At 54.1% G+C, this 8230-nt stretch overlaps 3 non-coding genes and 1 pseudogene across 3 annotated transcripts; all 4 read right to left on the reverse strand.

Moving 5' to 3' along the window:
- Nucleotides 1-1326: 1326 nt before the first annotated feature.
- Nucleotides 1327-1405, reverse strand: LOC116967128 (annotated as a pseudogene).
- Nucleotides 1406-1649: 244 nt separating this feature from the next.
- LOC116967154 lies at nucleotides 1650-1838 on the reverse strand. Its single transcript, XR_004410164.1, has one exon. It is a non-coding gene; the product is annotated as a U2 spliceosomal RNA (small nuclear RNA).
- Nucleotides 1839-7391: 5553 nt separating this feature from the next.
- Nucleotides 7392-7587, reverse strand: LOC116967175. The gene has a single exon (XR_004410175.1). It is a non-coding gene; the product is annotated as a U2 spliceosomal RNA (small nuclear RNA).
- A 244-nt stretch (nucleotides 7588-7831) lies between these two features.
- Nucleotides 7832-8022, reverse strand: LOC116967163. Its single transcript, XR_004410169.1, has one exon. It is a non-coding gene; the product is annotated as a U2 spliceosomal RNA (small nuclear RNA).
- Between the last annotated feature and the right edge of the window lie 208 nt (nucleotides 8023-8230).

The following is an 8230-nucleotide window of genomic DNA, read 5'->3' on the forward strand; positions in this document are numbered from 1 at the left end:
TCCCCCATAGGCATGAAGGCGGGAGTCATCGGGAGTCACCCTCTCCCCCGAGCTTATCTGCTTGAAGAGGCGAACAGACATAACGTTGGCAAACGCACCAGTATCGACCTTCGCCGGGAAGGAGTGTCCATTCACAGTAACATGTACAGAGGGATCCGTTATCAATGCAGGTGCACTCAAAAGCGAAAACAAAGTTGAATCACCATGGGTGGAACTCGTATCAGAATCAGGGAGTTCAAGCTGGTACTGGGAACCAGGCGCGCTATCACAGTCCGCAAGGTTGTTTAGACTCCTTCTAGGAGCAGGGACAGGTTTCCCACGAGAACGACAGGCGGCAGAAAAATGGTTAAGCTTCCCGCAGGAATTGCAAGTTTTACCCAGCGCTGGGCAAACGTTGAACTGGTGCGACGAGAAATGACAATTTTGGCAGCGACGAGGGGTGACCTTAGCGGGTGCAGAGGGGGTGAACCGGCGAGGCGGGCTATTGATCCGCCGGCGGCCAACGGTACCGGTGAAATTGATGTCCTGGGACGCCGGGTGAGATACGGAGCAAACAGCAGAGGCCATACGAGCCGAATGCATGGCATCCTTTAGCGACAGGTCGGGCTTCATTAGGAGCTCTTCACGCAGCTTAGAGTTTAGGAGACCGTTGACCAGGACGTCCCTGATCAATTCGTCCGTTGTAATCGCTTCAAGGCGGCACCGCTGAGCCATATGTCGCAAAGAGGCAATGAAAGCGTCAATGTGCTCACCGGGAACCTGACGCCTTGTGAAGAACTTGAAACGCTCAATAATGTTATTGGTGGGTATGTCGCATAGGGCAGTGAATTTGGTCATGAGACATACCGGGTCATAGCGGTCTTCCGGAGGGACGAACTCGAACGATGCATAATGTTCCATAGCCTCCGGACCAGCCAGGTTGAGGAGTAGGTGAGCCTGTACCACAGGAGTGGCACCAGGATGAGCGATAGCGATGTAGTGTTCATAGTCGCGCTGGAAGACAGTCCAGCGGTGCACGATGTCCTCGTCAAAAACGAGCTTGTCAGGACGACGGCACGAGTTAGCCATAGTAAAATGTAAAGGTGGGGACACAACTGGGAGAAACAAATAATAAAATAAAGCCGATAAACAGGAGACGCAAGTCTACCGCGCTGACACCATGTAAAAGGACTTGTTCGACACACAAAGTCTCTTACTAAGTATCTTTATTAAAGTCACTACACACATTATGCTCTAGCTGTCCGTGGTCATCACTGGGACTAGAGAGAGAGCTAGAGGCGGGGAAGCTACAATTATACAGGAGACAATGGGGAGTGGTTAGTAGTGGTGAGGTCACTATGTTAAAGGAGCATGCACTGATCTACAGATACTACACTTGATCTTAGCCAAAAGGCCGAGAAGCGACTTGATTGGCAGAGCCGGCAATTGTGACTTTGAACATTTTGCTGAAGATTTTTTTCTCCTACCTGGAAGTTTCAGTTGCTTTTGGGTTGAAATGCGAGCAGCATCCTCCTCTTACTTGAGTGGTTCCGTCAAGACACACACACACACACGCAGAGTGATAGAGGGCAGCAGGCAGACACGCAGCTTTTATGCAAGCGTGAAGAGTTAAGTTTTGTCTTTTTTTTTACTTTGAAAATGTCCCAAAAGGGAGGTGCACCGTTCCCAGAGGCACTGCAATACTGGGTCGATGCGTGGAGTGGACGGAGCAAGCCCCTATTCCATCTCCCTGTTCCAAAAATCAATTTAATATATGGTCCCTAGATAAGGGACGTATCAGATATTAAACTGATAAGAACAGATTTTTTTTTTTTTTTTTTTTTTTTATTTCAAAATATACTTTATTCAATTGGTAAATATATACAATTTCTGAACCATTCAAAACAAATTTCATCCGACATTTTCGGAGACTATACAAACTTTTTCCAGTACAATTTTTTTTTTTTTACATTTGTCAAATTTCACCAAACAGTCCCCCACCAGTGCCACTCTGTGGCCCCTGTTCAAGTAATAAATATATACAATGTGTACAAAGTGCGAAAATTTCCATCTGACATTTCAAGTTCCACAAAAAATGTCCCCCACCCGTGCCACTCATGTGGCCCTCTGGTGTGGGATACCTTCCCTTAATTTAATTTGAGGGGCGTCTCCACCATACTGTGCCCCCCATGTCCAGCAGCGGAAGGACCCTAGACTGTGGCCCTCCCCCACCGAGCCTTGGCGTTGGCTGCACCAAGCTTCAGCGAGTCCCTTAGCACGTACTCCTGCAGTCTGCAGTGGGCCAGTCGGCAACATTCCCCGACGGACATCTCGCTCTGCTGGGTGGTGAGCAACGCTCGGGCAGACCAAAGAGCGTCTTTCACCGAGTTGATGACCCTCCAGCAGCACTCGATGTCAGTCTCTGAATGTGTCCCTGGGAACAGTCCGTAAATCACAGAGTCCTCTGTGACGGAGCTGTTCGGGATAAATCGTTCCAGGGACCCTTTCATACCTCTCCAGACTCGTTTTGCAAATCCACACTCTGCAAAGAGGTGGGCAACCGTCTCCTCTCCATAGCAACCGTCCCGGGGGCAGCGTGCGCTGGTAGTGAGGTTCCGACGGTGCAGGAAGGATCTAACCGAGAGGGCTCCCCTCACCGCCAGCCAAGCCAGGTCTTGGTGCTTGTTGGTCAGTTCTGGCGATGAGGCATTTTGCCAGACAAGCTGGGCAGTCTGCTCTGGGAACCACGCCACCGGATCCATCGAGTCCTTTCCCTGCAGTGCCTGCAGGACATTACGTGCTGACCACTGCCCGATGGACTTGTGGTCAAAGGTGTTGGTCCGGAAGAACCTGTCAACAGACGCCAGATGGGGCGGCAATGTCCAGCTGACTGGTACATTGCGTGGCATCTGCGCCAGGCCCATCCTTCGCAACACCGGGGACAGGTAGAACCTCAGCAGGTAGTGGCACTTAGTGCCCACGTGCCTTGGCTCTACACTCCGCCTGATGCAGCCACACACAAAGGTGGCCATCAGGATGAGGGCGACGTTGGGCACGCTTTTACCCCCGTTGTCTGCCGACTTGTACATGGTGACCCGTCGTACCCGGTCCATCCTCGACCCCCAGATGAACTGGAAGACGGCCCGGGTGATCCCCGTGGCGTAGGAGGGAGGGACAGGCCACACTTGTGCCAAGTACAGCAGACCCGAGAGCACCTCACACCTGATGACCAAATTTTTCCCGGTTATGGAGAGGGAGCGTTGCTTCCACAGCTCCAGCTTCCTCCCCACCTTGGCTATCCGCTCCAGCCAATTTTTGTTACTCGACTCAGCCCCCCCGAACCAGATCCCCAGCACCTTCAAGAAGTCAGGCTTGATGGTGAAGGGGATGGAAGATCGGTCGGGCCAGTTGCCAAAGAGCATGGCCTCGCTCTTCCTGCGGTTCACCCTGGCTCCCGTGGCCGACTCAAACTGGTCACAGATGCTGATCAATCTGCGGACCGACCTTGGATCCGAGCAGAAGACGGCGACATCGTCCATGTACAGGGAGGTCTTGACCTGAATGCCCCCACTGCCTGGCAATGTCACTCCTCTTATGCTCGCATCCTTCCTGATGGACTCGGCAAAAGGTTCAATACAGCAGACAAACAAGACAGGAGAGAGGGGGCAACCCTGCCTGACTCCAGACCTTACAGGGAAACTGTCTGATTCCCACCCATTGATTTGGACTGCACTACGGATGTTGGTGTAGAGCAGTTTGATCCAATTTCGGATTCCCTCCCCAAAACCCATTTTGGAGAGCACGTCCCTCATGTACGTGTGCGATATCCTGTCGAAGGCCTTCTCCTGGTCCAAGCTGACTAGGCAGGCATCCACCCGTCTGTCCTGCACGTAGGCGATGGTATCTCTCAGCAGCGCTAGGCTGTCTGAGATTTTCCTGCCAGGTACAGCACAGGTTTGGTCCGGGTGGATCACCCGTCCCAGAGCAGACTTGACCCGGTTGGCGATGGCCTTAGACAGGATCTTGTAGTCTACATTCAACAATGTTATGGGTCTCCAATTCTTTATATCTTTCATCTCCCCCTTCTGCTTGTAGATTAGGGTGATGCTGCCCTTCCTCATGGAGTCTGACATGCTGCCGGCTAGAAGCATGTCGTTGTACACTTCCAGCAGGTCCGGGCCCACCCAGTCCCACAGAGCCGAATACAACTCGGCCGGTAAGCCATCGCTTCCGGGAGTTTTACTCGAGTCAAAGGAGCGGATGGAGCCAGTCAGCTCCTCTAGGGTCAGTGGTTGGTCCAGACTCTCCTGCTTGCTGTCCTCCAAGACCTCCGTGATAGAGGACAGGAAGTTCTGGGAGGCGGTGCTGTCTGTGGCCTTTTGGTCATACAATTCCGAGTAAAAGGATTTGCAGACCCTCATCATGTCTGTCTGCGAGGATGCTACCGAGCCGTCCTCCTCCCTAAGGCTGTTGATCACAGAGCTCCCCCTGTGAACCTTATGGAAGAAGAAACGTGAGCACGTCTCATCCTGCTCCACATGGCGGACCCTGGATCGGAAGATGATCTTGGAGGATTCAGAGGTAAAGAGCCGAGCTTGCCGGTCCTTCACCTCTCTAAGTTCCTCCCTCACATCCACCCCCCTCGACTGCAGAAGGAGCAGTTGTTGCAATTCTGTCTGGAGTTGGCACAATTCCCTCTGACTCTGTCTTGCTCTCTGAACCCCTTTGGCTATGAAGAACCTCTTAATGTTCTCCTTGGTTGCTTCCCACCAGAGTGTCGGGGAGTCAAAGAGGGGCCTCACCGTTCTCCAACGTGCGTAGTCCCTCTTTAGCTCCTCAACGTTCTCTGGGGTCAACAGCTTCACATTTAACTTCCACGTCCCTCTGCCTGCCTTCCGGTCCTCCTGTAGGTGACAGGAAGCCTGAAGGAGGCAGTGGTCAGAGAAGAACACCGGCGTGAGGTCGGTGTGTCTCACCGTGACGGCCTTCGTGGTGAAGACGAAGTCTATCCGGGATCGGGCCAAACCGTCCGATCTCGACCAGGTGAACCGCGGCTGGGGCCCGCCTGCAGGGTCGCTGAAGGCGTCGTGCAGCTTTGCGTCTTTTACCGTTTCCATCAGGAACTTGGACGTGCTGTCCAGTCTGTTGTCGGCACTGCCGGATCGTCCAGCCGCATCAATGATGCAGTTGAAGTCACCGGCCAGAACGAGCTGCCGGGACGTGGCCAACAGCACTGGGAGCTGCTGGAGAACGGCCTGCCGCTCGCTCCGCACGGGTGGGGCATACACATTAATCAGCCGGAGCGGAGAACCACGGTACATTACATCCACCACGAGGAGACGCCCCGCAACCACCTCCCTGACCTCAGTGATGGCGAAGTTCCCTCCCCGCAGCAAGATCCCCAGGCCAGAAGCACGACAATCATTGCCCCCCGACCACACAGACAGTCCGTGGGGCCACCATCGCGACCACCTCCGATAACAGCGGAGGTGTGGCAACCCGCACTCCTGTAGAAAAGTCACATCTGCCTTGACCTTGGCCAGGTACTGCAAGGCATTAACACATCGCGCAGTGCTCTTCACACTGCGCACGTTTAAGGATGCTAGTTTGAGCTCCATTGTCCTTTAGAGTCCGTTTTCCTGCTCCCTCATGCCCACCGCTTCGGTGAATTGCCTCACCTTTCCTGGGCTCAGATACCCGGCCTCCTCAACGGGTTGGGTTTCCCCTGTGGTAACCCGAGGTGTCGTTGGGGGGGGGCTGCTCGTTTTACCCCCTTCTGGGTGCGCCGCTTCCCCCGTCTCTCGTGGCTGGGGCTCAGTGACAGGCTTACTGCTCCCGGAAACTCGGAGCTGAGGCCCAATGGCCGCTGCACTGCTCCCGGTTGCCCGGAGCTGGGGCCCATCGGCCTCTACGATACTCCCGGTTGCCCGGAGCTGGGGCCCATCGGCCGCTACAAAGCTCCCGGTTGCCCGGAGCTGGGGCCCAATGGCCACTGCACTGCTCCCGATGCCCTGGGGCTGGAGCCCCTCGACCGCTGCACTGCTCCCGATGCCCTGGGGCTGGAGCCCCTCGACCGCTGCACTGCTCCCGATGCCCTGGGGCTGGAGCTCCTCGATCGCTGCACTGCTCCCGTTGTCCTGGGGCCGGAGCCCCTCGACCGCTGCACTGCTCCCGTTGTCCTGGGGCCGGAGCCCCTCGATCGCTGCACTGCTCCCGATGTCCTGGGGCTGGAGCCCCTCGACCGCTGCACTGCTCTCGGTCTCCTGGTGCAGGTGTACAATCGTCCTGCACCTTCTCCTTTCCGCCCCGATTTTCTTCTTGTGGGGTTTCCCGTTCGCCTCATCCTCCGACGAGGAGAGGTTTCTCCCTTCTGTCAGGGAGAGAGACCGTTTTTTGGTGGTTTTTTTGGGCTTGCCATCCCTTTCTGGCCTCTGCTCCGTGTGCTGACCCTTCTGGTGTTTTTTGGATTTTACAGTAGTCCAAATTTGCTCTCCCCCCTCCTCCATCGACTCTCCCTCCTGGGCTTGGTGCTGGAGTTCTCCTGGCACTTGGGGGCTCGAGGTGGTTGAGGTGGCTGAGGTGGTTGGGCTGTCCTCATCCCTGTTTCCCCTTTCTGCTGGGGACTTGGCAGTGGTAGTGGGTGTCTCACCTACCCTGGGGGTGCTGGAAGCCGCCCCTCTTGTTGCCTGTGCATATGTGCATGCTCTTTTTGGGCAGGCCCTGTAAAGGTGGCCTCCCTCCCCACACAGGTTACAGTTCTTGCTGGCTTGACAGTCCTTTGTCTCGTGGCCCTCCATTTTGCAGTTTTTGCAGACCACTGCATTGCATTGGGCCATCACATGTCCAGGCTTATTACACTTTCTGCAAACTCTGGGCTGCCCCACGTAAATTAAATATCCTCGGTTTCCTCCAATTGCGAACACCGATGGAGGGTGGAGGAGAGTTCCTTCCTTGTCCACCCTCAGTTTTACCTTGACCTGCCGCTTGCTCGTCCAAATCCCATGCAGATCCTTCACGTCCACGCTGTTCACTGCTCCGTCGACGTAGCGAGCAAGGAAGGTGAGGACATCCACTACGGGCACATGTGGGTTAAACATATGGACCGTGATCGTCCTTTCCTTTTGGTTTGGGAGGGTGAAGAGTGGCTGCACCTTCAGCAACGACAGCGGAGCTTCATTCCCCTTCTCCTTGAAATCCTTTAGCAGTTTTTGCCATCCTGTCGGAAGCACAAATGTAACGTCAAAATAACCGTTACCCGGGAAGTCCTGGAGGCAGTAGATATCCCTGGGCTCGAACTTGCATGTCTCCAGCAATACCTTCTTTACAAAGGTGTCTCGACTGAAGGGCATCCCCTCACTGAGATCCTTGACACTAATCCTGAGGGTATTGCGGATACCCTGTCCTCTGGTTCCCATTGCAGCTGCCATTGCTACGATTTTTTAAATCGTAATCTGCAGCTCCTGTCCTTAAAGGACCGCCAGGACTGTTCTAATAAGAACAGATCTCTTTCCCTGTTCTAACAAGAACAGATGCTCTTTATTTAGCTCTTTTACTGACTGATAAGAACAGATACTACACTTGATCTTAGCCAAAAGGCCGAGAAGCGACTTGATTGGCAGAGCCGGCAATTGTGACTTTGAACATTTTGCTGAAGATTTTTTTCTCCTACCTGGAAGTTTCAGTTGCTTTTGGGTTGAAATGCGAGCAGCATCCTCCTCTTACTTGAGTGGTTCCGTCAAGACACACACACACACACGCAGAGTGATAGAGGGCAGCAGGCAGACACGCAGCTTTTATGCAAGCGTGAAGAGTTAAGTTTTGTCTTTTTTTTTACTTTGAAAATGTCCCAAAAGGGAGGTGCACCGTTCCCAGAGGCACTGCAATACTGGGTCGATGCGTGGAGTGGACGGAGCAAGCCCCTATTCCATCTCCCTGTTCCAAAAATCAATTTAATATATGGTCCCTAGATAAGGGACGTATCAGATATTAAACTGATAAGAACAGATACTACACTTGATCTTAGCCAAAAGGCCGAGAAGCGATACCCGCAACTGCACGCACCCTTTCACATCCTGCCTGCCCTCCTATTTCTAAGGCAGCCTGGGGGCCTGCAAAGGCCTCCCTCGCCGGCCCCTCGCCAGCCCGGCCGCCGTTTGGTGGCGTTTCTCCCCCCGGCCCGCACCCTCTCCCTCTCCCCCACTTTCACTCAAACTTTGCCCTGAATATGCGAAACTCTTGCAATCCCTCCAAT

The sequence above is a fragment of the Amblyraja radiata genome, chromosome 38 (assembly GCF_010909765.2).
Source record: "Amblyraja radiata isolate CabotCenter1 chromosome 38, sAmbRad1.1.pri, whole genome shotgun sequence".
Taxonomy (NCBI): Eukaryota; Metazoa; Chordata; class Chondrichthyes; order Rajiformes; family Rajidae; genus Amblyraja; species Amblyraja radiata.